This window comes from Aythya ferina (assembly GCF_964211825.1).
Source record: "Aythya ferina genome assembly, chromosome: 2".
Lineage (NCBI taxonomy): Eukaryota > Metazoa > Chordata > Aves > Anseriformes > Anatidae > Aythya > Aythya ferina.
Window position 1 is genome coordinate 129,368,248 of NC_140297.1, and position 26,999 is coordinate 129,395,246.

Below are 26,999 nucleotides of genomic sequence, written 5' to 3' on the forward strand. Positions count from 1 at the left end.
GAAGACATCAGTAATAGTAAAATATGCACTTTTAATTAAACCTTATAGCTTAAACTTAGTACTTGCAAATAAAATATGTTAAGACTTCCGAAGAAATGAAGTCCAAGATAATATAAAAAATTCCTTGATATTTAGATTTTGGTAGCTGCGTACCAAAGAGGATTAGTGATGAATCTGTACAAACTGCTGCAATTTCAAGGTGGACTGCAACCACAAAAAGACTTTCATATCTAGATTATAATGCAAACAATATCCTGCAATAATTTCCTGTCTTTCTAACTATGCATGAATGAATGAAGAGGCATCTTGAAAATTTTTTGCCCAATCAACTGAGTTGGACTTGCATTAAGAGGCAGGAAAACACTGACATATTTCCACTATTGCTTTAGACATGTTCAAACAACCTAATTTATTTAAACCAGATGTATTTCCTCTATTCTGTCTTTCAAAACAACAGCCTGATAGTTTGATATCTTGGATGCAGAGAAGACTTCATTGCCACAGAAAAGATCTGTGTTTAGAAGCATTGCAGAATTCTTGCTCCTGGAACGGAGAAGGACGAGGCTCATGTTATGCTGAAAATGAAGTATTCAAACTAGTGGAATTCAGGGTTTTTCAATACTACTAAAAGCATTCTTTGTCCTTATGACTATAGGAATAGGGAGGGTGTGGAAAGTCAAGTAAGCCAACAAAAGGAAAAATAAATGTAAAAGCAGAACTAATTTTCAATCCAGCATAAAGGAATAATGTAAATTAAAAGGCCCTGTTCTGAAAGGGAATGTGTACAGCTGAACATCCTTTGTTTGGAAATGGTAGAAAATCTGAAGTACAGTGTACATAAAGAGAGTTTCGAACTCACATTTCTTTTAAATCCTCAGCCATTAGACTACAGATAGATGAGTATAAATACAAAATGAAGTATGCAAAACATGCAGAAAAGGACAGAGTATGGTGATTTCAAAGAATCTACAGGAAACGTTCAGAGGTCTACTTATCATTTTTCTTTCTGAAGTACAAATACAATATGGACTTGCTAGTGAAGTATGTTATTTTTAAGTGATTGCTTTGATTTCCTGATTAAGGAGCACACTATGAACTCCTAAATTCAGGTCAATCTTGGAAAATATAATTTAGATATTTATTTTTAAAGATTTTTTTAAAAGATTTTTAGATATTTATTCATTTTTATTAATGGTTTACGTTAACTGATTTTTATTTTTTTTTAGGGAAATAAACTTCTCTGATAATGTTGTATTTTCTGCTGCTATTGGATTGTATATTTTTTAGATTGGGGGAAGTGAAATTATATATAGTAAGCAATTAAGACCTGGAATTTTCAATCTGTCATGGCAGATTATAGAAGAAATTGTATCTTTGTTGAATCTTACCAGTGTATAATGTCATTTCTCTATAGTCCATCTGCCTATAATCCACTGTAAAAAGTAAATAAAGACTTAGATTTATTTCTTTTTTTCATTTCTTGAGGCTGTTGCCTCATTGTTAGGGAACGCAGAGTCAAGTATACTGTATGTGAGCATCCATTCCTACATTTTACTTTTAGAAAAGTGCAAATTACTGTTATGTCTTCATGAGGTAGATTGCTGGGAGCTTGCAGAACTTGTAGGGCTATGCCAACTATCTCAGGCACTGCATGTTTTAAGAGCAACATTGTGACTGCTGGAAGAATCATGCAGTATTGTCTTTTGCAAGGACTTGGTAACCTGGGAATAATGAGGTTTACAAAATAATAAAATTAATATTATAGAGGTTTTATATATTTCAGAACATAAACTTGCAGAGACCATTTTGGATTCTAGCTGCTACAGAATACACCAAGACACAGTAAAAGTACTAGCATCTGTGTGGCCACAGGAACAGTGGCTGCAGTGTTCCCAGAAGACGTTAGGGCTCCTATAACGTGATCTTAACCATAGCAGGAAGAATGCAATATCACTCTGAGTACTGGTTTGAATAAATCAAACTGGAAGGAACATAGCAATGCCAGAGCAGATGAACTTAAAAGACAGTCCACAAATATTTGTGAAGAACATGAGACTTCCCCCAAAAAATGTGGACAGCAAACAGAGAAAATGAATCTGGGGTGGGGGGGGGGGGGAAGAGAAAGAGAGAGACAAAAAAAGAAAGAGTGAAAGAAAGAAGGAGAGAAAGTGAGAAAGGAGAAGAAGGAAGGAAGGAAGGAAGGAAGGAAGGAAGGAAGGAAGGAAGGAAGGAAGGAAGGAAGGAAGGAAGGAAGGAAGGAAGGAAGGAAGGAAGGAAGGAAGGAAGGAAGGAAGGAAGGAAGGAAGGAAGGAAGGAAGGAAGGAAGGAAGGAAGGAAGGAAGGAAGGAAAAAGAGAGAAAAGAGTACCACCTACTTGTAATGACAGGGATGACTGTTATAGATTAGCAGAGTTTCAGTATTCACATCCTGGGTCATATCCTGGCAAAAGTAAAATGATGTTTAAAAGCAGTAGAAGTATTACTGGCTGCGACCAAAAAGCTTTAACCTTACTCTGACTTTAGAGTTTTTCAAGCTATAAGTTAAAGTTGATGAGGTTTGAATTTTTTACTTTACTTTTTACTTCTTTGGGAAGTTTTTATGTTTGTGGTGTTGATGTCTCCAAGTGAAATCAATGGGCATGCTACCACTGTTGTAAAAAGAAGTCAAAATGAATAAATCTTTTACTAACTGTGTTGATAAAATTAAGTCACCAATGGAAAAATTGATGGTCATGTTACTTTTCAATGGCTTACAGTGACCGCTCTAAACTATTATGTTAATTTGGTAGAATTATGTAATAAACAAAGCTATACAGTCATTTTTAAGGACAATCTAAGAAAACATCCTTGCAACACTGCAAACAAGTTCATTTTACCTAACCTTTATAAATATCTTCTGGCAAAACTGGAAATGTTTTTATTTGACTGTAAGTCTGTTTTGGAATTTGGTTTACATGAGGATAGCTGTGATCCATGGGGTAATATACAGCTCCAAATTAAAAAAGCTTGTTTTTCTCCCTCATTCTAGTACTATCATACTATAGGGCTTTAACTATGTCTTGTAAATCTTCATTTTTAAGTGATATGGGAAGGAATTCAGAATGCTATGATTTTTTTTCTTTCCAAATAGGAATTATAATGCTTTTTTTATCTTTATGTGTGAAGCTCTGAAATGTTGTAGATGTTGAAGTGTTGCAAAAAACAATATGTATGTTCTTAACATTATTAATTTTCACCAACCATTTTTGTTTCTTTAAAGACTTCATTCACTAGTGTTTTTGTGTTTTTTTTTAAATAGTCCTGGACATTAATTTGATTTATATTATACAAATGTTTGATATAGGTTCCAGTTTAGAAAATATTATCTTCATACTAAATGCATTGAACAAAGTATTACATTGGCCAACTTATTGCCAAACATTGGCTCACATTTAATCAAACTGTAAACTTGTCATCTGCAAAAGAAAGAAATTTCAGTACAGCATTTAAAAACATACATACAATTGTAAAAGTACCTGAAACTATAGTAGCTGAAATAGCTTTTAAACCTATTAACATTTAATAATAATAATAATAATAATAATAATAATAATAATTTTCTAACAGAAGAATTCAGAATGCATTCCAAGTATCCAGCTTTTGTTTATTATATATGTTAGCAAGCATTACTAAGGTTGCTAGGGTAGTTTGTCAGTTTTTGCCTAATAGTCACATAAAGCTTTCATTAATGACCAGCATGAATTAGACCTTCCCATGGGCAACTTGAACTCAAGTATGGACTTTTATTAAGGATTTTTTAATTGAATGAACAATTTTCTTTTTTTTTTTTTTAAGCAGAATAGTTATTTTTCTTCAGATGTTTCCCCCACTTAACTTATTTGGCCCTGAGGTGTTACTTAGGGGCATAATTAGTAAACATTCAGGGTTAATGCCCAAAAACTAGATTCAAAGTCCTGATTATATTTTCCTTTTTATCTGTGTTTTAATTTTGTTTTCTTGATCATGAAGACCAAGAGATGTTTAAACACTGATTTTTTTCAGAAATGTTTAATGATGTTTAAAAAATAAAATCTCAATAAAAATTGAAGGTATGCTAATACATAACTTAGAACTGTCCTCTATGTCAAACAAATAAGGTATTGTGCTTGATTTTACTGTTATTATAGTAATTAATTTATTTGTAAAATGTCTCAAATTGATAAGCAAAATTTTTGTTTCTGCTTTCGACGGCAATACTTTGTGTGAGCATCCTTTCTGATTATTGAAAACCAGTCTATAACACAGCATCTGGGAATTGGTAGAAGTAAAAATATACCAAGAAAATGCATATCTAACAAACAGAACAAACCAAAGTCTCTCCCATGTTCCAAGTAATTTCTAGAATAGCAGAACCGAGTAAGTCCATCTGTGCTTATTTGTGTCTCAAAGCAGAGAACCCACTCAGTGAAATCACTGAAAACAATAATAGCAATAATAAGAAATATTTCTGTTGTGCTTATCTATTCAAAGTACTATGAAAATAATAGCTGCACTAACAACTTCCTGGCAGCACTGATAAACCACCACATATATATTGTTTGTGATAATGATAAAACAGATGTGAAGTTGGAATAGCCAAGTAGTTTCATCTGAGTTTCATCTGAGTAGTGAGGACAACAGAAGTTCATGGCAGTTGATCCTATATTTAATCCATTAAAACTATGGAAAAATAAGAAACTATTGCTGAAGATGGTAAAAAGTAATAGCCTTTCCTGTGTTAAAAATAAGAAAAAAAAAATAAGAAAGAAAAAAAAAAAGTTATTGAATTCTGTGTAGTTGATGCTGTTATCTGTTAAATGAGAGAAAAATACTTTTTTTTTTTTCAGATCTTAATAAACAGTGTTTTATGAATGAGATTTTATGCTCAAGATGTATCTCAACTGTGATTTAATATAAGTTGCTTCTTACTGTGCTGAAGTTTCCTCTCAAGTTTTTTGTTGCATACCAATTCATGAAATAAAATATAATATATTGTTCCTATGCCCTACTACGAGAAATGTAACACTGCTGCCCTTTCTCCTATGCCACCCACATGAAATCCACAGAAAATTAGTCCCATGGGTGTCAAGTGGTCACTGTTTATCTACCTGTTTATCTATTCTTGCTACACACGAGAACTAATTAATATTAGTTCTGTAATTAATATCTGTAAGATCTTTTGAAGAACTTGAATAAAAGTCTTAGAGTAACACAGAAAAAAATATTTTTAATCAGGTAATTATAGCCTGTAAGTACCACATACTGCAGCTTTTGTGAGAACAGTACACATCCTGGCAATGGGGAACCTTAATCCATAACAACTACTTTACATTCACTGACTTATTGTACAAGTGAAAATGAAGGCATCGAATTTAAATTTCCCAAAGGTCGATACTGTAACTCTTATACTGTACATTGGAAGAACATTGATTATCTTTTTCAGTTTATCTTGTAGCATAAATTTAAGAAACATATTCCTTACTTCTTCTTAGTAAATTACATCTTTACTGAAGATTGTTCAACTGGAGATCTTTTCCAGAGATTACTGACACATGAGGAAACCCACATCTTCACAAGAGTTAGCAGTGAGTGGTGTGTAAAGGCAGAAGGCACAAGGTGGAGGACAAAAGGGAAGAGAAAGGAGAAAAGGAAGGAATCGGGATATTTTACAAATTTGGGCAGTATTTGGAGCCTCTTGTCAGTCTCCATGTGACATATGGACACTCTAGAAGATCCATTTATTCCACTACATTGTTTGAACGTCCTCATGCTTACATAGCTTTCTATTAAAATAGTGGACTTTTAAATACTATATATATATATATATAATATATATATAATATATAATATATAATATATAATATATAATATATAATATATAATATATAATATATAATATATAATATATTATATATTATATATTATATATTATATATTATATTATATATTATATATTATATATTATATATTATATATTATATATTATATATAATATTACGGATCCTAGCCCAGGAGGTGGCAAGGCTCATTGAGAGGACTTTAAACTAGGTAAGAAGGGCTGAAATAAGGCTTGTTGGAGGTGTGCCAGGGGGAACAATGGCAAGGCCAGGGGAGAAGGCAATGGCCCAACTGAAGTGCATCTACACTAATGCATGCAGCATGGGTAACAAACAAGAGGAGCTGGAAGCCATTGTGCAGCAGGTTATGACTTGGTTGTCATCACGGAAACTTGGTAGGACCACTCTAATGACTGGAGTGCTGCTATGTCTGGCTATAGGCTCTTCAGAAGGGACAGGCAACACAGAAGGGGTGGTGGTGTGGCTCTCTATATCAGAGAGTTTTTTGATGTTGTGGAACTTGAGGCTGGAAATAATATGGTTGAGTCCCTATGAGTTAGGATCAGCAAGAAGGCCAACAAGACAAGCATCCTGCTGGGGGTCTGTTATAGGCTGCTGAACCAGGATGAGGAGATGGATGAGGAATTCTACAGGCAGCTGACAGAAGCTGTGAAATCATCAGCGCTTGTTCTCGTGGGGGGACTTCCACTTCCCAGACATATCCTGGAAGCACAACACAGACCAGAGAAAACAGTCTAGAAGGTTTCTGGACAGTGTGGAAGATAACTTCCTGATGCATCTGGAGCTCAATCTGGCTACTGCTGTTAAAGATAACATAAAATAATTTTATAAATACATCAACAGAAAAAGGAGGACTAAGGAGAATCTCCTTTACTAGATGCGGGGGGAAACTTAGTTACAAGAGATGAGGAAAAGGTGGAGGTGCTTAATGCCTTCTTCACCTCAGTCTTTAGCGGCAATACTGGTTGTTCTCTGGATACCCAGTACCCTGAGCTGGTGGAAGGGGATGGGGAGAAGAATGTGGCTCTCATGATCCACCAAGAAATGGTTGGTGACCTGCTGCAGCACTTGGACAGCAAGTCAATGGGGCCAGATGGTATCCACCCAAGGATACTGAGAGAACCAGCAGAGGAGCTGGGCAAGCCACTTTCCATTATTTATCAGCAGTCCTGGCTATCAGGGGAGATCCCAATCGACTGACAGCTAGCAAACATGACACCCATCTACAATAAGGGCCAGAGGGTAGACCCCAGGGAATTATAGGCCTGCTAGTTTGACCTCAGTGCCAAGGAAGCTCATGGAGCAGATTATCTTGAGTGTCATCACACGGCACTTACTGAGCAAGCAGGCTATCAGGCCCAGTCAGCATGGGCTTATGAAAGGCAGGTCCTGCTTGATGAACCTGATCTCCTTCTACGACAAAGTGACCCGCTTGGTGGATGAGGGAAAGGCTGTGGATGTGGTCTACCTTGATTTCAGTAAGGCTTTTGACACTGTTTCCCACAGCATTCTCCTCAAGAAACTGGCTGCTCTTGGCTTGGACTGGTGCACGCTTCATTTGGTTAAAAACTGGCTGGGTAGCTGGGCCCAAAGAGCTGTGGTGAATGGAGTCAAATCCAGTTGGAGGCCGGTCACTAGCGGCATCCCCCAGGGCTTAGTACTGGGGCCAGTCCCCTTTAATATCTTTATCAATGATCTGGATGAGAGGATCAAGTGCACCCTCAGTAAGTTTGCAGAGGACACCAAGTTAGGTGCATGTGTCAACCTGCTCGAGGGTAGGAAGGCTCTGCAGGACGATCTGGATAGGCTGCACCGATGGGCTGAGGCCAACTGTATGAAGTTCAACAAGGCCAAGTGCCAGGTCCTGAACCTGGGGCGCAATAACCCCAAGCAGAGCTACAGGCTGGAAGAGGAATGGTTGGAAAGCTGCCTGGCAGAGAAGGACCCGGGAGTATTGGTTGATAGTCGACTGAATATGACCCAGCAGTGTGCTCAGGTGGCCAAGAAGGCCATCAGCATCCTGGCTTGTATAAGAAGCAGTGTGGCCAGCAGGTCTAAGGAAGTGATTGTCCCCCTCAGCTCTGGTGAGGCTGCACCTCAAGTACTGTGTTTAGTTTTGGGTCCCTCACTACAAGAAGGACATGGAGGTGCTCAGGAGAGCCCAGAGAAGGGTGACAAAGCTGGTGAGGGGTCTGGAGAACAAATCCTACAAGGAGCGGCTGAGGGAGCTGGGCTTGTTCAGCCTGGAGAAAAGGAGGCTCAGGGGCAACCTTCACAGAATCACAGAATCAATTTTCTAGGTTGGAAGAGACCTCAAGGTCATCGAGTCCAACCTCCAACCTAACGCTAACAGCCCTCCACTAAACCATATCCCTAAGCTCTACATCTAAACGTCTTTTGAAGACTTCCAAGGATGGTGACTCCACCACTTCCCTGGGCAGCCTGTTCCAGTGCCTCACAACCCTTTCAGTGAAGAAGTGAAGAACCTTATTGCTCTCTACCTTAAAGGAGGCTGTAGAGAGGTGGGATTGGTCTGTTCTCCCATGTGCCTGGCAACAGGTCGAGGGGGAGTGGACTAAAGGTGTGCCAGGGAAGTTTAGATTGGATATTAGGAAAAACTTCTTTGCCGAAAGGGTTGTTAGGCATTGGAATGGGCTGCCCAGGGAAGTGGTGGAGTCACCATCCCTGAAGGTCTTTAAAAGATGTAGAGCTTAGTGATATGGTTTAGTGGAGGACTGGTTAGTGTTAGGTCAGAGGTTGGACTCAGTGATCTTGTAGGTCTCTTCCAACCTAGAATATTCTGTGATTCTGTAATATAAATAATATATAAATACTATATATATATATATATATATATAATTCAAAGGTAAATTATGGCCTTTGTTTTCAAATTTCTTGTGCATAACATCATACATATTTCTTATAGCATTATTTCTTTCAAAGTCATCAGTTTCTGTCTGTTTTTACTGTAGCTTATTCATAGAATCACAAAATCATTAAGGTTGGAAAAGACCTCCAAGATCATCTGGTCCAACTGTCCCTTTACCACTAATATTACCCACTAAGGTAATTCAAGTCTACCTTTCCTTGAAATCTCATTTTAAAATAATGGGTATATTAATGGCCTATTAATAGGCTGTCATTTAAAATAAGGTTAAATGATTAAAAAGTAAGACCAAGCTTAAAGCCTTGTTCTGAAAAATGCTTCATTTTTTGCATTCCTTGCAGCTATTTATGTTCAAAATTGTGTAGTTAGAGAGTAAATTTCAAATACAATAGTCTGTTTTACCATTATGATGAAAACTGTACTAAAATTGGCGATATTAATTAAGCTTTCTCTGGGACTTTTGACTTCTGATGCAGAAGTTGCTTTTATAGATTTGTTTCTTCAAAGGTCTGTCATACACTAAATGAATGTGACGTTTAAATGATATATTGTCATTGCACCTTGTCATTTTGTTTAGGGACTAGAAACTAGTCTCTTCAATACAGTAAGGAAAGTGTTCAATATGCAAAGGTTTGAGTCACATTATTCCCTTTAATTTTAATGGGACTTATATGGATAAATCTATGTGCTGAAAATCATTAGGAGTTAATATCTTTAGTATTTACGTTTCCCAGTTTTGTTCTCTGAACCTTTGTGCCTGGTTACCTCCACTTCTGAAAAGTTCCTGAGGGGAGCAGTGGAGGGAGAAGTATAAAGTAATCAAAGGAAAGGTATTCAGACTTCAATATGTCTATGGTACATTCTCAAAGGTAGTAAATAGGTAATCCATATGAAATGGGAGAAAAGGTAGTTTTGAAATTACACTCTCCTTAAAATCTCCTTTGAAATCATAATCTACTTAATTATTGTGTGTTTTGTGCAATACATTTTTTTCTTCTTCTTAAATTATGTAAGAAATATGTATTGATATTGAAGTCTGACACTTCGGTGAAGTATATCAAATGGACACACAGTTATACAGTTAACAAAAAAAAAACTTTAGAGGTTGTACTTAGAGTGTAACTTCAATGTATACATACATTCCTGTGAATTGCAGGCTGAAAGGTATTCAGATGGAATCCATCTGGTATCCCTAAAATTTGTGAGGGAATGTCTTTTCTCTGTTAAAGAAAGTTAAAGATCATTTTTTAGTTCTGTTCAGTTTTGTTTCATGAGAAAATCCTGAATGTTTAATTACTCCTGAGGAGAAAAAAAATAGATAGATAGATAGATATAGATAGATATAGATAGATATAGATAGAATAGATAGATAGATAGATAGATAGATAGATAGATAGATAGATAGATTATAAAGAAAGTAAGAAGGAAGAGACAAATAAAAGCCTAGTAACGTAATTCAAACACATGAAAATAAATAGTTAAGTGCTAGCTTTGGGTTCTGTTCCTTCCACCACTACCTTTACTGAAATCAGTGGAACTAAACTTGAGTTTGAATAAAAGCAGCATATAGTATGAAAGGAAAAAAAAATCAAAATATATTGTTTAATCTTACTCAGATCTTAGCCTATTGACTCAAACAGTAAGCATCTAATTTGCTTTGAGAGTTGCTCAGCACTGCCAAACATACCATTCAAATGCACTTTTTTGGCAGCCTTGTATGCAGCTTGTATTTATTAGATAGGCAGCTATTTGAGTTGATTAGCTACAAACATGTCATGAAAAAGAAATAATTACTCATTCACTATAAGTACATGTAGTTTTCTTCACCACTTGCTGACTCAGCTTCACTTGTGGTCTGAAAGATGAAGTTATATGGGTTCTTCATATTCTTGTTTTAATTTGTAATGTTGGGAGGAATAAAACAGACCGTCTGCTACAGCTTGTCCTTGTTCAGTTTACTGGTCCCTAGGACAGAGCCTAGAGAATCTCTCCACTAGCCAGTCACCAGCAGACTCAACTATGGAGTTGGCATATCCAACTGCTACCTTATTCTTCCTACAGTCCGTGATGCTGAGGGTTAGGGAAGGAGGAGACATTACTAATATGCAGCACACTGATTACACACAACTGGAAAACAACTTAAGAACTGGTGCCAAGTGGTACAAATAAGCCTGTACCCAGATCAGAATTTAGCAGAGACTGTAGCATCATGGACTGACTTGACTATATCACTCCCCAGGCAACATATGGAAATTACACTCATCAGAGAATTTTCCTGATTTTGTAATCCAGCAGAACTGATCATGGACTTGTGAAGAGCTCTTCTTGGCACCTCCAAGAAGCAGAAATTACAAGTGACGTAACTTTTTACTGGAGCAGTTAAAATATCATGGTCCTGATTTTCATATTGACATTGGGACCATAACTGTTTTACTGGTTTCTTTTTTAGCTAACTAATGTTCCCAGGTAGTGTTCTGATCTGGAATGTAGTTAAAACATAGTCATGGCCCGGAAGTAATAAGAATGAAGTAGAGAATGCCTTCAGCACCTAGCTAATGAGTTCATCCTTCCAACAATCTTTCTCTTTACAGGAAGAAGTTTAGTTTTATTACTGCCCCTTCTGGTTCTTCAGGATATATACTTGGAAGGGTTCTTGCTTAACTCTTCTGGCTGCCCTCCATGCTTCTTAGAAATAATAATAATTACACACCTTGTTCTCCTCTTGATGGACTCTGAATACCGCTTGAATATGAATAGCTTGATACATACACTGGTTTATTTAAGATCCTACCTGATTTTTGACACAACAGCTTATAGTAACACACCTTCATATGAAAGGCAGTTGAAAACAACTGGCAGAGCTCTGAGGAGACAAGTGCTAAGCACTTGGAGAAAATGCCAGTTATATAGATTTAGAACGATAGGCACTGTCACAGCACCAGCCATAGTGAAAGAATTATTGCAATTCACATTTGGAGAAAGAACGTACTCAGAAATAGAATTACACATGTAATAGATTGCATCAGACATGTAGAGGAAAACCAAACATATCAAACTCTGGAGCCATCTAATGTCATGTGAAAAATGTGATTTAGTATAAAGTCTGTCCCTGATGTGTGCCAAAACACAGTTACTTAGAAAGCTAACCACATTTCTGTACTTTCAGAGAGCTCTTTTCAGATAAATATGTAATAGTATAGACTTTGCTATAATTAACAGATTAAAATGTGCAGAATTTTCTGAAGAGAATTTCATGGAATATCATCAGATGTCAATGCATGTCACCCATGTGCAAGTTTAATTTGGGATTTGTTGAAGGAAAGCCATATGTAGGAAGCAAAGCAAGGTACCCTTGATATTTAACAACACAGTTGCTGTCAGCAGGATGCTTGGAAGATAACAGAAGTAACCTAAGCTAAGACTTTGTAAGTAGTGAGATTTCTGAAAATAAGTGTATATATATATATATATAAATAAAGTTTTGGAAGATGATGTCTAACTTGTAACAAACATGCAGAAGCAACACAGTTATAAAGGAATTCTAAGGTAAAACAGCTGAGTACCAGGAAAAAATAAATAAATAAATACATACATACATACACTAATAATAACTGGGAGGAGGACAAAAGGGAACAGGGTTTAACCTCTGTTGATGTGCCACAGAATAAGCTGACCTGAGCAAACATAGTTTTATTTTCAAAAGACCAGTATTTATGAATCAGTCAAAACAGTTCTAAAGTGAGGTAGGACACCTTAGCACAAAGTTTATCTGCCAGTGACTCCTCTTGATTTTACAGCCTAGAGGAAACTGCTGCATCTCCTCCACAATGACACACAGCAACAACTGGCAAATGTTTATGTACAGACAGTCAGATACTGTAACCAGGATTGTTAAAATGGAAAAACTTAGCTTATGGCAATTGATATGGTATCCAGCTACTGCACAAGCAAGTCATTAGTGCTGTATTTTAACAAAATGAGATTGTAATTAGGTGCCTTTGATTCTAAAGGCAGAATGAGTTGCACATTTCTGGCTGCTGTTCCCAAAGCGTGACATCAGAGCAATCAGTGATAGACTGTCATTCTCTGATCACCCCACATTTTTACTCCATTACTAACTCGCAACTAGTCCCTGGGCAAGACAAGATTCTCAGTCATCAGTGAGCAATAAATATCTCTGCCAGAGTTGATAAGATTTCACAGACACATATAGTACTTTTTGTTTTGTTCCTGTTTTTCAGTTTCACAAGCTGTCTCTGTGTCGAAGTTGGATCTGGCTCTCTGTTGACTTGTGGCTGCTTTGCGTCAGTAGGAACTAACAGTGCTCCTTTGTTCTATCTTGCCTGGAATAGGACAGTCAGAATAACTTGCTTTCACTCCACCATGTGGAAAGACCATCCACAATATCCCCCAAACCCAAAATTCCCACCTGTTACAGTGACCTATGCGTCATTGCAGACAAACAGGGTAACTTGCTTGTCTCTTTTGGGCTGTGGCCAGTGCATTCTGGCTGAAGGGCTAGGAAATCCTACAGTACTGTGGTTTAGTATGAAGTTACCTGTACTCTCTTTCTCTCAGGAACTGAACAGAGTCTTGCTAGCCCATTGACTTCAGCACACAGAGTAATTACCGAACTGGGTCCAGAATCTGGAACTACACATCCCAAAATGGAGATTAATGATTCAAGAGCTATTCCCCAAAATATGTGGTATTACCATAGGACATTGCAAATGATGTGTGAAATGAGACACCTTTGCTGATTGGCAGTGCACAAAGAGGATAAAGAGAATGACTTGTAATTATTACTGTGCTCTGATATTCAGCCTATACAAAGACAGAGAAGTCCAATATATTCAAAAAGTTTAGATTTTCTTAAAATAAGAATAAACTGGTTAGAAACTTCTTATTAACAAACTTCAACAGAACGTTATTTTGGAAGTGAGAAGGATGAAAAAAAAAAAAAAAAAAAAAAGAGAGAGAGAGAGACATTTTACATGAGCCTCCTCCCCTCAAAGATTATCACTTTCTTTCCCTTTGCTTTCAAAAACACAGATACCTTTCAAGCACAACTTGAATTACTCAACTCCCTCAAATACCAGGATGATGGTGAGGAGTTTGGGAAGATAGGAGAGGGGAAGCCATGATATTAGTAAAGCTTTGAGAGGACTGTGGATGTACATTTATCTGTCAACATAACAGATGCAGTGATATCTCTTACTGACAGAAATGAATACAAGGTATGTCTGCCAAAGCACAGGTTAAGAATTAGTTTTTCCAATTTTATGAGTTTTATATTTTGTGGCAAATTATGAAGTTTACCTTACCCATCTGACAAATAAACTGTTAGCAAAACGTTTAAAATAACTGAAGAAAGTGCATGCACCAGCATCTAGCACCAGTTTTGTAAGCTTCTTAAAGGCAATTTCAGTAAATTCAAAAAACTACACATTAAGATGAATATGTCAGACAAATCAGAATCCCTCCAGTTCTGAAGATGAACTGTATTATTTTTATATGAGCTGTTTTGCAAAAGTGAAATGAAGTTACATGTAGAGAGCGAATTAAAGAATATTAATTCCTGGAGAATTAATCTTTTCATGTTTTCTAAGTGGTCAAACAATTTTTTCACCTGTTTTAGGGATCAGCATCTTCCATTTGTTTAATTGATAAAAGTACAACGAAAATTTGTTATATGATATTTTTATTAAAGAAAAAAATATATATATATAACATCAATGTTCACAATTTCAATTGATTAAAATTTGTTCCATAGACCATCAGAAGATATAAAGAAAACTATTACTGACTTGTTTCTAAGGGTATCTATTAAGAATCAGAACTAGGCCCAACGCTATTCAGTATTCCCAGCTGTGTTATGAAGGTTCATACCAAAATTAGCATTCTAAGGATCTGAGTATGACAGAAAAGTTAGTTGAGTGTTACATGATGATAAGATCCAGGAAGAAGAGATCCCTTGACAAGGTAAACCCATTAAAACTAAATAAATATTTTTTTTTTTTTTAATAAAAATCATTTTAGAGGAGACAAATGCAAAGTTATGCATCATTAGAAAGGAATTTCACCCCCAAAAACTGGGGTACGGTGCCTCAAAATTCCTCCACTCTGCAAGGATTTATTGGCCATAGTCGACCAGCAACTCAACATGAGCTCCCACTGTGAAGCTGCATGAACAGAGCTAATATAATCCTTAAATCCTGATGCAATTGTTGGAATATTTCCCATAGATCTGCTGTCCATATTTTAATGGGAATAGTTGAAGAGAAAAAAAAATAATAATAGGTTGCATAATTTGAGAGCAGAAGAAAAATCTTTTCTGTGAATGTATAAACTCAATCTGATTATTGAAAAAAAAAAAAAAAAAAAAAAAAGGACTGGGAGCAATTAAAGTTTATAGATGAGAGAAAATCCTTCTATGCAAAGCTTCTTTATCCTGAAGGGAGAATAATGCAGCAACCACCCCATCCATGAAAAATTTGGGAAAAAAAAGGGTCTGGAAGCTGAAGACTGACATATCAGATATAGAACAGTTTTCTAACAGCAAAAATAAATGTTGAAATAAATTGCCCCAAAATGATGAATTCTTGCTATTGGTATATCTTCAAATCATGATACATGTCAGAATTTCACCAAATCCTTGCTGTTTTTAGTTAAATAATAACTTTATTAGGCTTAATACCAGATAAACCAAATAGAAATCAAATAGATAAAATGTTAGAGTCTTCAACCTTGCAGCAAACTAGCTGATGTTAGATTCCAGAAATTCAAAACACAATACAAAAAGTAAAGAACAGAAAAAAAAAATAGAACGATATATTAAAAATTACATTGTCTGAAGATCTGAGGCCTGACTTGGGGCTTTTGTTATATGTGAGGATCTCTGACTCTAGACCATATGCTCTACTGTGGTATGTATTGCATAGCTATGGAAAATGTCTTAATGTAGGTATTTTTCATTCGCATAAAATTGTCTGTAAGAATTTATATCCCAGCTGGTATGATGTTATACAGAAACAATATCATGTGTTGTTCTGCAAGCTGTGCATATGTTTGGTTTCTGAGGCCAAAAATCAGGATGTGGTTTGAAGAAAAGTAGGAGGAGTCAACTAGTAAAAGTGTTATACCATATGACAACCTCAAAAAAAAAAAAAAAAAAAAAAAACTATCAGTCGAGAAAATATATAGCAGAAGCAGCGACTGCCTTTGCTGCAATAACTAGTGATCTGGTGTGCACATGTGCACACTCACATACCACTGGAGTTTTAAAAGCATAGCATTGCAACCTGTTGCTTGTGTAGTCTAAATTTCTGTAACCATACACCATACAGCAAAAACACTGTTTGTGATGTAATCTGATACTTTGTGCCAGTAGAAATCACTCTGAGTTTCACTATATTAGTGCCCAACAAAATTATTAGAAACAAAAAATGGCTTCCTTGTCTAGGACAGAAGACAGGATGGTCATGTTACACTGTATAGAGGTCAGCTTGTTGACTCCTGAGTAACTATCTACTAGAGGGTAATGATCTGTAGGTCATATTTGTGAGTTTTAAAGACATGAGAAGGGTAGGACTCATGACCTGGAAAGTGACCAACCTCTAAAAGGTTTAACGTACTTCTTCATCAGGTGAGTCATGCACCATGAACATGCCTGAAAATATTTTACTGCAGGACCTAATATGGCCAAGTGGAAACACTTATTTTTTTTAATCCCTAAGTTAACATAATAGGTCCTCTTAAGTATTTAACTTGTCTTAGAGATTCACAGTGGAGTGAAAGTAAACAGTTTCAATCTCAGTAAGTATACACAGTACAAGAATTGAAAAATAATTAAATTAACTCCAAAAGCAGCTGTATATATGTCTACTCTTGATATATAAACCAGTTCAAATAGTAGCAAAATTAGGTTTCTTGGGGAAATCACAGTATTTGTAGCTCCCTGTTTGTTTCCTACATTAATTTTTTGAAGTGTGTTAAAATTTTGAGACTCCATATGGACACATTTAGTCACATTAATTTCTCTAGTATGTTCAATCAAGTTTTCAGTAGTTACTTTTTTTTTTTTTTTTTAATTCTGTGTTTTCTGACTGTATGATTAATGTAAGTAAATAAGTAATCACCAAATGGAATGAAATTCTGCTTCCTGAACTTATGTAAGTACTACAGTTATAGTAACTTGAAATAGTAACGTGATTAAACTATACAGAAATTAGCCATTTTCACAATTAAAGCGTGAGCCCAAGAGATCCTCCTAAAAGTTTGAACCACTCTGGATTTAATTAAAAACAGATAATACATGAAAGTTTATTCCCATGGGTTATTTTCTATTTTAATTTCTACCTTACCAACAATCCTAAAACATCCCTTTGTCTCATCTAATAAGTACAATTTCTTATTTTTGTATAGGGCCACATTTGGTGGCATCTGGCAAACATGTGTTGGTGCTATGACAGACGTTTCACACACCTGCGCTTCAGTTGTGAGCTGGTGCCTACTACTGGCAAAGCAGCAGGTAAAGGACATCTTTGTTACTTCGTTGATAATCTAGAAAGTAAAATACTGTATTCCTAATTCTGATGTTCTGATAAACCATTTCAAGTCTGTTTTTGATTAGTTGTTTTTCCTAGCCTGAATGCTGAAAGTTTCAAACATCGATGAAAAAAATGTTAATGTCTATAACCTCGTAAACTCAGACCTGTGTTTGAGGCCAGAAGATATTTCAGGGCTGCATTGTAAAAACATGAAAAAACACTTGGGGCAAGCCTAGGGCATGGCTTAGGATATGCAAGAGAAGAAATCTCAGGCACACTACTCCATGCATAGTTTGAGAGTAGCCATCATCAGTACTTCCAATATTTTCTGTAGAGAAAATTTTTTACTTTCATGTAGCTTTTCTACAAATTCCATTAATTTCACACTAATACCCTTTCATGTAATACAAAATATGTACAGATACATGGAGACGCATAGGTCACCAAAATCATCTAAATGAGATTCACAGCAATCCAAGTCTTGTCTTGTTCTTTCAAAATATATTAATTATATCAATGATACTTCTACCTATATGAGTACAATTAAAAGAATTAACCTACAGTGTTAAGCAAACTTCCCTCTGAAAAATTCTACATTTGCTAATACTTCAGTAACTTTCTGTTTATAAGATTTGAGAAAGTCTACATGAAATGATCTATTGTACTTAGAGTCCCAGGAAACACTGTGGGTGGCTGACGTTGCCACATTGCAGAAGAAAAATTTGGAAATTAAGCTGAAAATACAGTGCAAAAGATGCTGGACACTTCATTTTCCTTGTTGTTCAAGTACAGACCAGTGTGAAAACATCACTACTTTCTAAATCATTCCCCTTTAGAATCCACCTCTGCTTAAGAAAGAATCCATGACAATTTCCAGGAAATGAGTAGCAAACCACATCCAACAACCCAAAGATCTCTGTGTTTCCCCATCAGCCCTTTCCTTTCTTGCAAAATCCTCTGTGAACCCAACATAGTTGTTGTTTGGCAACTGGTGCAGGATCCTGTAATGCCTTTGGTGTACAATTAGCAAGTAGGGTAGGTGAACAGGAAATGGCCAGGCTTTTTAGAGTTAGTGTTGAGGATTTGATACCCTCACTACACATATGTCAGGATGTCTTCATGTGGTCCCATAAACCTAATGTCTGTTTGAAAATGGTGTGCTTGTGTGAGCTCCCAGAGAGTACATCTCAGTTTAGTTTTGTCCAAAAGGAAGCCAATTCCTGCATATTGAGACAACATTAACGCAATGTTGAAAGGAGTACAGTATGTGGGGACAGTCAGGAGAGTCACTTCAGAAGCACACTTCTGACAGACACTTGGAAATAAGATACACCTAATTTATCTCAATTTACCTTTTCTGGGTAATCTCTTTAAGGCTGTGATATTTATCAATACCAACAAAAAGTATTTTTCATGCTGCACTCAAAAACATCAGCCTGCTTATTTATGGGGAAAAGCTATGTCATTTACATATTACTTGACTCAATCAGAATTACTCTAAAGGTAAAGGGTCTTCCAGTGATGGTTAAATGTTAAATGATAATTTAACAAACACTCTTGAGATGTTTTCTGAACATAGATATCCCTGAAAGTTTAGAAGCTGAAATATAAATATGTGCCATACTAATGCTAAGAATGTTTTTGAGAAGCTGACAAAATTCTGCTGATCACGGGATCTCCTGAAGGAGGCTTTTTTATTCACAGCAATCCTCCTGTCAGTCTTAAGAGACATTTATATTGGTATGATATGAGAGAATAAATTGGCCTATTAAACACTTAAAAACAAGCAAACAAAAACAAAACAAAACAAAACAAAACAAAACAAAACAAAACAAAACAAAACAAAAAAAAAAAAAAAAAACACCCCAAAGAAACTTAAAGCTGCCATCACCACCTTAAGGAACATGTTCTTTCAAGATGTGCAGTCCAAATCATCTTTTATCTCAAAAACTTTAAGTATAACAGGCAACTTCTAAGTACACTGTGACAAACTTTTCGACTGTATTATGAAACATATAAGATCACAGAACACTAGACAGAAACAGGCATTATCAAATTCTATTTACTAATAGGGCAACTAAGATTATTGTGTGCCCTACACACTTTTGCAATAGCAGCATGAACAGCCCCTGGGACAAGTCCTTCAGTCTGCCCTCAATGTCATGTCAAACTACTCTTTTCCCCTGCAAAATTTTATTTGTTATGAAATGTGGGTGGGGTTTTTTGAAGTTCTTTTTTCAGTTCCAAATATTTTTAAGAAAATTAAGTCATTTATTTTTTTTTTATTTGTATGCTTTATACATTATCCTTATTGTTTCTGAAATTCTCTTACTGTTTAGAAAATAAAGACTTTTCCAGGCTGCATTAATTTGTTTCTGTTGAATAGCCTTGACTTCTTACTGCTTCCTCTCTGAATGGAAAAAAAAATGTTATTTGTGCTTCCCCTTAACATCTTCATTCACACATCTTGGTACAGAGCATTATTCCTGATGAAAATAAATTTCTGGGAACTAAACTAATTGTCACTAAATTCAAGCTCTCATTCAGGAAAACATATCAAATATTGGGATTGGAGGGGGTTGGGGGGGAACAGAGCAACATTAAACAATTAAACATTTGTCTGAATTCATAACTATAACATAAAAGAAACAAACAAACAAACAAATAAAAACAAAAAAAAAAATAAAAAGGCTCAGTTGAAAGTCTGATAAGACAGTAAAGGTCTTTGTGTGAATCAGTATTTTTCTTGCAAAATAAACTCTGAAATTGTAACCAATTAAAAGTAGTTCTTTAGATTATAAAATTCTCAAGGAAAGTCAGAGATTTACATGTATTTTACAATCTCTGACAGTCTCTTTAAGCAATTCTTCACTGTAAGCAATGATAGAAACGTCCCATCTTTGGCATTCCTCTGGTAGGACAGAAATCAGATCATTCAATAAGAAACAAAAAATAAAACAAAACAAGACCATTCTAAATTAATGTCCTTTTTCTTTATAGAGCTTTTGGAAAACTTAATGGTTTAAAACAATGGGTAACAGGGAGTGATCTTTTGAACAACAGGTTCTGCAATGTAGTCATGTAAATAATTTTTCCACTTCAAATTTGAGAATGAAGACTACAGTTTGCTCTGCCACCACTCATGGGGCTTTGTCTAATGACACAGAGATAGAAGCTTTGAGTAAAATGGAAATGTCAGTTGCCAGAAGCATAACGGTGAGCAAATTGTGGTAAGTGAGTTCTCTTGACCCATCGCAGGGGGTACAGCCCAATTCTGTACCTTGCCTAATGGTGGGGGCTTCTTCAGCACTGCTACTACTGTGCTGAATCTTGAGCTGGCAATATTTTCAGTGTTTGTGAATGTGATTACAGGCAAAGAATCTTTGAAGTACACGGCCTCTTAAATTCCAGTAAATAAGTGACTGCATATTTTAGAAGGACCTTCTTACCGTATAGTTCACAATTAGCATGGCCATATCAGCATTAAAGAGGTACCTAGGAAAAGAAAATTTGTATAAGTACAGAAATATCAGAATAAAGCACTTAGAGTGAATATTTAATATCATTTTATGTTATGTAACCATATATTTTAATCATCAAAGATGACTAAGGCTACAAATTCTTCTTTATTTACGAGGATGCACTTCTTAAGTCACTATTTAAAATTGATTTTTATGGCCTGTTTTAATAACCAAGAAGCAAAAATGTGCTGCGCTGCATGGACATGCTGAAGATACAAGTCAAACGACCAAGACGATACTCTAGCTCCCTAGGCAAAAAGGCAATAGAACTGTTATTGAGGCAGAACAAAGAAAGAGATATCCTATTATCTCTGTATATCTACCATCTTAAAAAAAAAAAAAAAAAAAAAAAAAAAAAAAAAAAAAAAGCATCAGTTAGTCTAGAAATAAAAATTAACAAACCTGCCATGCTTACAACCCAGTATGAGTTTGCATTATAAATAACTAACAATCATCATAAGTCTGTTCCATAATGATGATTTCATCAGAAGTACTGCCAGGAAATATGTTTTATATATGAGCATAATATTTTCTCTCCTCATGTTCACCAGCAAGGACACAGCCTTCTGCTTCACATACTTCTACTTTCTCTAAATTTTCTTCACGATGTTCTTACATAGATTAGCCAGACTACTGAACAACATTTTCATCAAAATAATCCAGCTTCCCTTCAAGAGCTGTTAAAACTGCTTAATATTTAAAGAAATATAGCCTAAAACATTTTGCTGTCTATGGGTATATTATAGCTATATGCAACAACCAATGAGTTTCATATTCTTATTCTACTGCAGATGCACCATGAAGTTTATGTAACATTAAAAAAAAAAAAAAGTTATGCATCATGATTCTGCAGTAAGTACAGTATCTGCTTTTATTTCTATGTTGGCGTGACATAGTGCATCATATTCTTGATATGATATCTTGAGTACATTTTCTGTCCTTAACAATTCTAGCTCATGACCAGTTCCTAGCATGTATATTCTAGTAATAAGAAAAGTGTCCAGAAGCACAAAGCAATATAAAAATTGTAAATTCTAGCTAGCACAGATGCAGAAGAAGTATTATCAAAGACCAACTTAAGCATATTGTTATATTTTGTTTTAATATTACTGTCTCACAAATAAATATATTTATATCTGAAAATTAATTAACATCACTAAGGTAATACCCGACTGGCAATAAGAACTTTACAGGTTAACTTAATCCAGTGTAAAGTGATTTGAGACCAGAATGTTCCTCAGGATGATTTCTACAATGATTATTTGAACAGAACAGAAAAAAAAATAATAAAACAAAAATAAATAAATAAATAAAAATAAAGAATTCATTTCTAAAGCATTCCCAACAGAATTTCTGACCATGAATGATGGAGAATATCAAGCAATAGTAACTAAACTTCTATGAAGCAAAAAATAAAAATGCTTTTCTATGACCTTCTTACCTGATTTGAGAAGATTCCCATTCATAATTGAAAGATTTATTTATTCAGAATTGAACATGTAAAAACCCTTCAGAGCAGAGTGAAAATGCCCTACAGGCCTCAGATCTCTCTTTTTTTGTTTCCATCACACACTTACCTATAAAAATATTCCGTGTTGATCTGTTTATTCCCACATGGAACTGACCAGGAATGCAGTGAATCCACTTTTTTTTTTTTTTTTTTTTTTTCCTAGATTATCCTGCGTATTCCTTCCTATTTGGATCAGGCACATTTTTATTTAGGACTCTATACCTTATTCACATCTGTCAACAAAAAATGCACATCGCAGTCACACACGAAGGCACAAGTCACAAAACTCACAGAAAAAAAAATAAAAGAAATGATATTTATATGTCATTTCGATAGTCAAGGGAGAAGTGTCCCAGTCCCTGTTTCTTAAAATAATACTTCATACAGGTGTCAATTCTGTATTTCATTGGAGTTTTGAAAAGAAAAAAAGTTGTCATTTATGGAAGTTGCTTCCTGCTACTCCTTTAAATCACAGTTCAGGACATCCATACCTTTCTTCCATTAATACCACTCTTACACGTAGGAAAATTGAAAAAAAAAAAAAACAAAAAAAAAAAAAAACACAGTTATATTAACCTGTTGTCAACCTATCTGATTTACACAAATAACACACATAAATAAATATAATATAAATAACACACATAAATAAATATAAATATATAAATATAATATAAATAAAATATAAATATAAATAACTCTCTTGTCATCTATTCCTATTAAAAAAAAAAAAAAAAAGTATTTACCAGATCTTTGGGAAACAATTTAAAACAGAAAAAATGACTACTCTTGCCACCCCTAGTAATGATGAGCTGATAAACAACCATTCCATATTGTCTTAACTCTGGCATATCTAACAGATGAAGAAATCTCTAATTGGGGCATTAATTCCACACTGCACTGCAGTTGCAACGTGGCCTCCCTTTCCCTGACAGGTGCAATACATGGGTGCAAATTTCTTGGCATCAGCAATCCACTCTTTTGCATTTACATTGCTAACCAATATCATTACTTTGATTGACTTATGTACAGTGCTACACATTCACTTCTTAGGTATGTAAAGAAAAGATTGATTCTGATTTCACTACCACAGTTTTACATGGAGGCAGTCCCAATGAATTAAGTGCACTTACTCCTAATTTACAATTGTGGAAGAAAAATAGTTTTCTTGATTACCCTCCTTTTTAGAAAGCTCTAACTCTTTTGAATAGAATAAAGTTACACTGGTCTAAAACTCACATGACAGTTAGGGGCATAGTTACATGTATTTTTCCACAAGAAGATGGCAGCTGTCCTCAAAGTGTAATGTGAGTTAACTAGGAAAAGGTGATTGACTGATGCTGAGGTTAATTGCTTGTTGGCATGCTAGAAAGCCTATGCTAACAAGTGCTGCTTATAACTAACAAGTGCCAATTATTTCCTTATATTCTAGTACACATTATATTATGCTAAGCACTTTCCAAACATCCAGAAAGATCCAGGCAGCTTTGTCCTGATCTGATGAGTTAATGATTTAAGAAAAGTATGCTAGCTACTGACAAAAATGGTTCGGTGCACATTGCTAATCACAGATGTAGAAATCTTTGTACTATATGGTAATACAGAAATACTTTTGTACAGTTATCAATGCACTGAACATATATCCACAATGAAAATGTAATTGTCTGATCATAAACTTTGTTTTCCAAACAAATATTGCCAAACAAAATCTCATGTTAGCAAACAGTCTTTATTATATTATTTTTAGAGGCCAGTGAAACCTTTAAAAATGCTGATAATTTAATTCTTTTTCCACGTCTGTGTGTGAAAGAAAAGAAAAAAAAAATCTATATATAATTGGTAACCAGTGTACCTATGAGCCTGACAAAATTTTCCACCTAATAGGTAGATAATTATGTAAAATATCACCTAATATTTCTATAATGCATTCACCTTGCTTGAAAATATGCTGACAGAACTAGAATGCATAACATCATCCATTGTTAAATTGATCTTAAATTCATAATTTTGTTCCTGAAGCATCAGTAAATACCAATTTTAATTGCATTAATAAAATGTGAATTATGAAAGAAGAATTGCACTGACTAATACAGATTTTCACTATAATAATAATGATTTAAAATAAGATTAAAAAGTAACAGCTCCTAAAGAAAGAGGAAATGTACGGAAAATAATAATACAAAGCCAGCCTGCAACCCACCTTAGACAAGTCATCCGCCTTGGGTCGATGGGAACAAAACAAACAGAAGTTGACCTAAGCAGTGTTTCAGGCTTTCTGTGCAAGAAATCTTGGTAAAACTGCATGCCTTATCCTTGCTTAATTTCAAAATAAATGTAATGATAATATGTAATGAAATAAAATAAATGTAAATGTAAAATATACTGACATCACTATGTAGCACAAAGTTAAAAACTTTTGTAAACGCTTATGTAAACTTATGTAAAATATTTTTGTAAAATATTGAAAGTCAGGAATTATAACAACCTCCTTCTCTTTTCTAATTGTGAAGACAGAGGCTGTGTCCAATATGTTGAAAAAGGTAAAAAGTGCTCAGCTGCAGTTTGATCTCTCCTAGTGCTCTCATACTACAACACACAGTTTCAGCACACCACTGTCCCTAGGACTCCAAATAATGCAACAGAACTTCCCTAACCATGGTGCACGGTCAGCAGGCACAAGCAGCCAGAACAGGACAGGGTGAGGTGACTGGGTAGTCATGAATGAAAATATTTAAGAAATGTTTAAAATGTTGAAATTGTTTTTGCATATAGCATCAGTATTCCTAGAATGTTTTAGAATAGATATGTACATTTTTGTACCCATCAAACACTTAATAAAAGATAACTCCTCTAGGCAATTTGCAAACTATAGTTTCATCTAGATATATGTCAGTGTAAATCAGGAACCTTCAGTTCTCAGTTTTTCTAAACAAGTATGCCATAATCTTTCCTAGACCTGTTTCCATCAGACCCTCATAAATCTCCCACATTGCTCTGTCTCTTCAGAATGCAGTCAAATTCACAAATATTTTAAAGGTATAGTGAAATACACATATAGCAAGTCTGTCCTCCTAGTAGGAGTTAGTAATTTCTTTCATCTGCAGTATATATTTCATTTTAACACATCTTTAATAGACACCAACTAATCATGTTTAAAGGCTAGCTCTTTATTATTGCCCTTTATCCATAAACTGCTCTTTTTGCTGACCTTAATATATAAGGTGAAGGTAGGCAATCATTCTATATAAACGCTTACATATATGATTTTGATTTTAGGGTATGTAAGGTAGAATTAGTTTGGCAGGACATAGCTAATATTTTCTTAGCTAATATTTTCTTAATTTTCAAGTGCCATTGTTGAATATATTTTTTTGTTCTAAAACATCTAATATTCTCAGAAATTCCAATGACCCTAAAATGTAATGCCTTCATTTTTTTCTATATCCTGTATTTGATAAAAGAATAAAAACACAGTGACATTTATAATTTTAGATCTTTTAAGACTAAAGTCCTATGTGAAATTTATAATATAAAAATTCCTTTTTCCTGGATTTACAGTTTTGTATTTATTGAATGCATTCACAGGCTCCCTTAGGATGTGAAATGTATGGAAATATATGTGCATTACTAAAGAAAGAACTAAATTTATTCTTTCCCCACATCATGCTCTTCTTTGCAGTAGAGGTTTTTAATTCAACACAGAGCTAGAATGAGATGGAGCCAATTTCCTGGTCTATATGTGTGACAAATGCTAAAAGTGGCACAGGATTAACAAATTAGTTGATGTATATACCTTTAAAGATTTTTTTCACTGTATCCCAAATCAAAATGCGTGATTTATTTGAAATGAAGATTTCTTTAAAGTTAAGCATTAAGCAAGACTCTTATATATTCCTGAAATTTTAAAAGGGAATGATGGCACATATCAAAACTAAAGAACAGCAACCTGAAAAAAATTGTGTATGAAAGTTTGAATGGTATGAATGGTATAGTACACCATTCTCATAATAACAACTTTTAGTGCTATAAATTGCATGCTTAGTGATTAAAAACAATATTTTAATCAGAAATTTTCTATGGAAAAAAAAATATTTCAGTATATATGTATTTCTCTTACACATGATATTGACAGTGTATTCACTACCAAAATATGGAATTCTATTTTGTTAAGCCATGTGTCAGATAGGAGCTTTTTTTTTAAGTGAGTATGGAGAGGTTTACAGTAGAGACATGTGTGTCATTATAGAAAGGTTTCTTTATGATGGTTTGAAATAAAAAGTATGGAACTTGACCTTTTTAGCTGACATAGTAATCACCTACTTGATGTAATCCAGATATCTAACACCAAACAATAAAAGCATCTGTGACAACAAAACCATGTAAAGCTTGGGGAATTATTTAATTTTTAAAAAAACGATAGCAATATTTAATAATCAGATAAGCCTGAATTGGTTCTTCTTACACAAAAACTTTTGTGCTTTGCAAATGCTGGTTTTAAAGGGCTATTAACTTAGACGTGAAAGCTTTTTCAGCTTTCATGCATATGTTTTGGAGTTACCTCATTCATTCTGCTTTTAGGACCTTGTCATAGTCCACCTGTTTTGCTTTTGCTTAAATTACATCAAAATAATAGCTTTATTTAGAGGGAAAAAAAAAAAAA

At 34.8% G+C, this 26,999-nt stretch overlaps 1 long non-coding RNA gene across 3 annotated transcripts in view; it reads right to left on the reverse strand.

The window, feature by feature from the left end:
- LOC311432094 overlaps positions 1 to 26,999 on the reverse strand; it is a 61,853-nt gene that overhangs the window by 14,081 nt on the left and 20,773 nt on the right. For 2 of the 3 annotated variants that reach the window (XR_014689815.1, XR_014689816.1), the window contains exon 3: positions 20,761 to 20,806. This is a non-coding gene — a long non-coding RNA (uncharacterized lncRNA). Of the gene's footprint in view, positions 1 to 2,374; positions 2,440 to 20,760; positions 20,807 to 26,999 lie in introns of all 3 variants that reach the window. The other variant, XR_014689817.1, reaches the window with a different exon arrangement.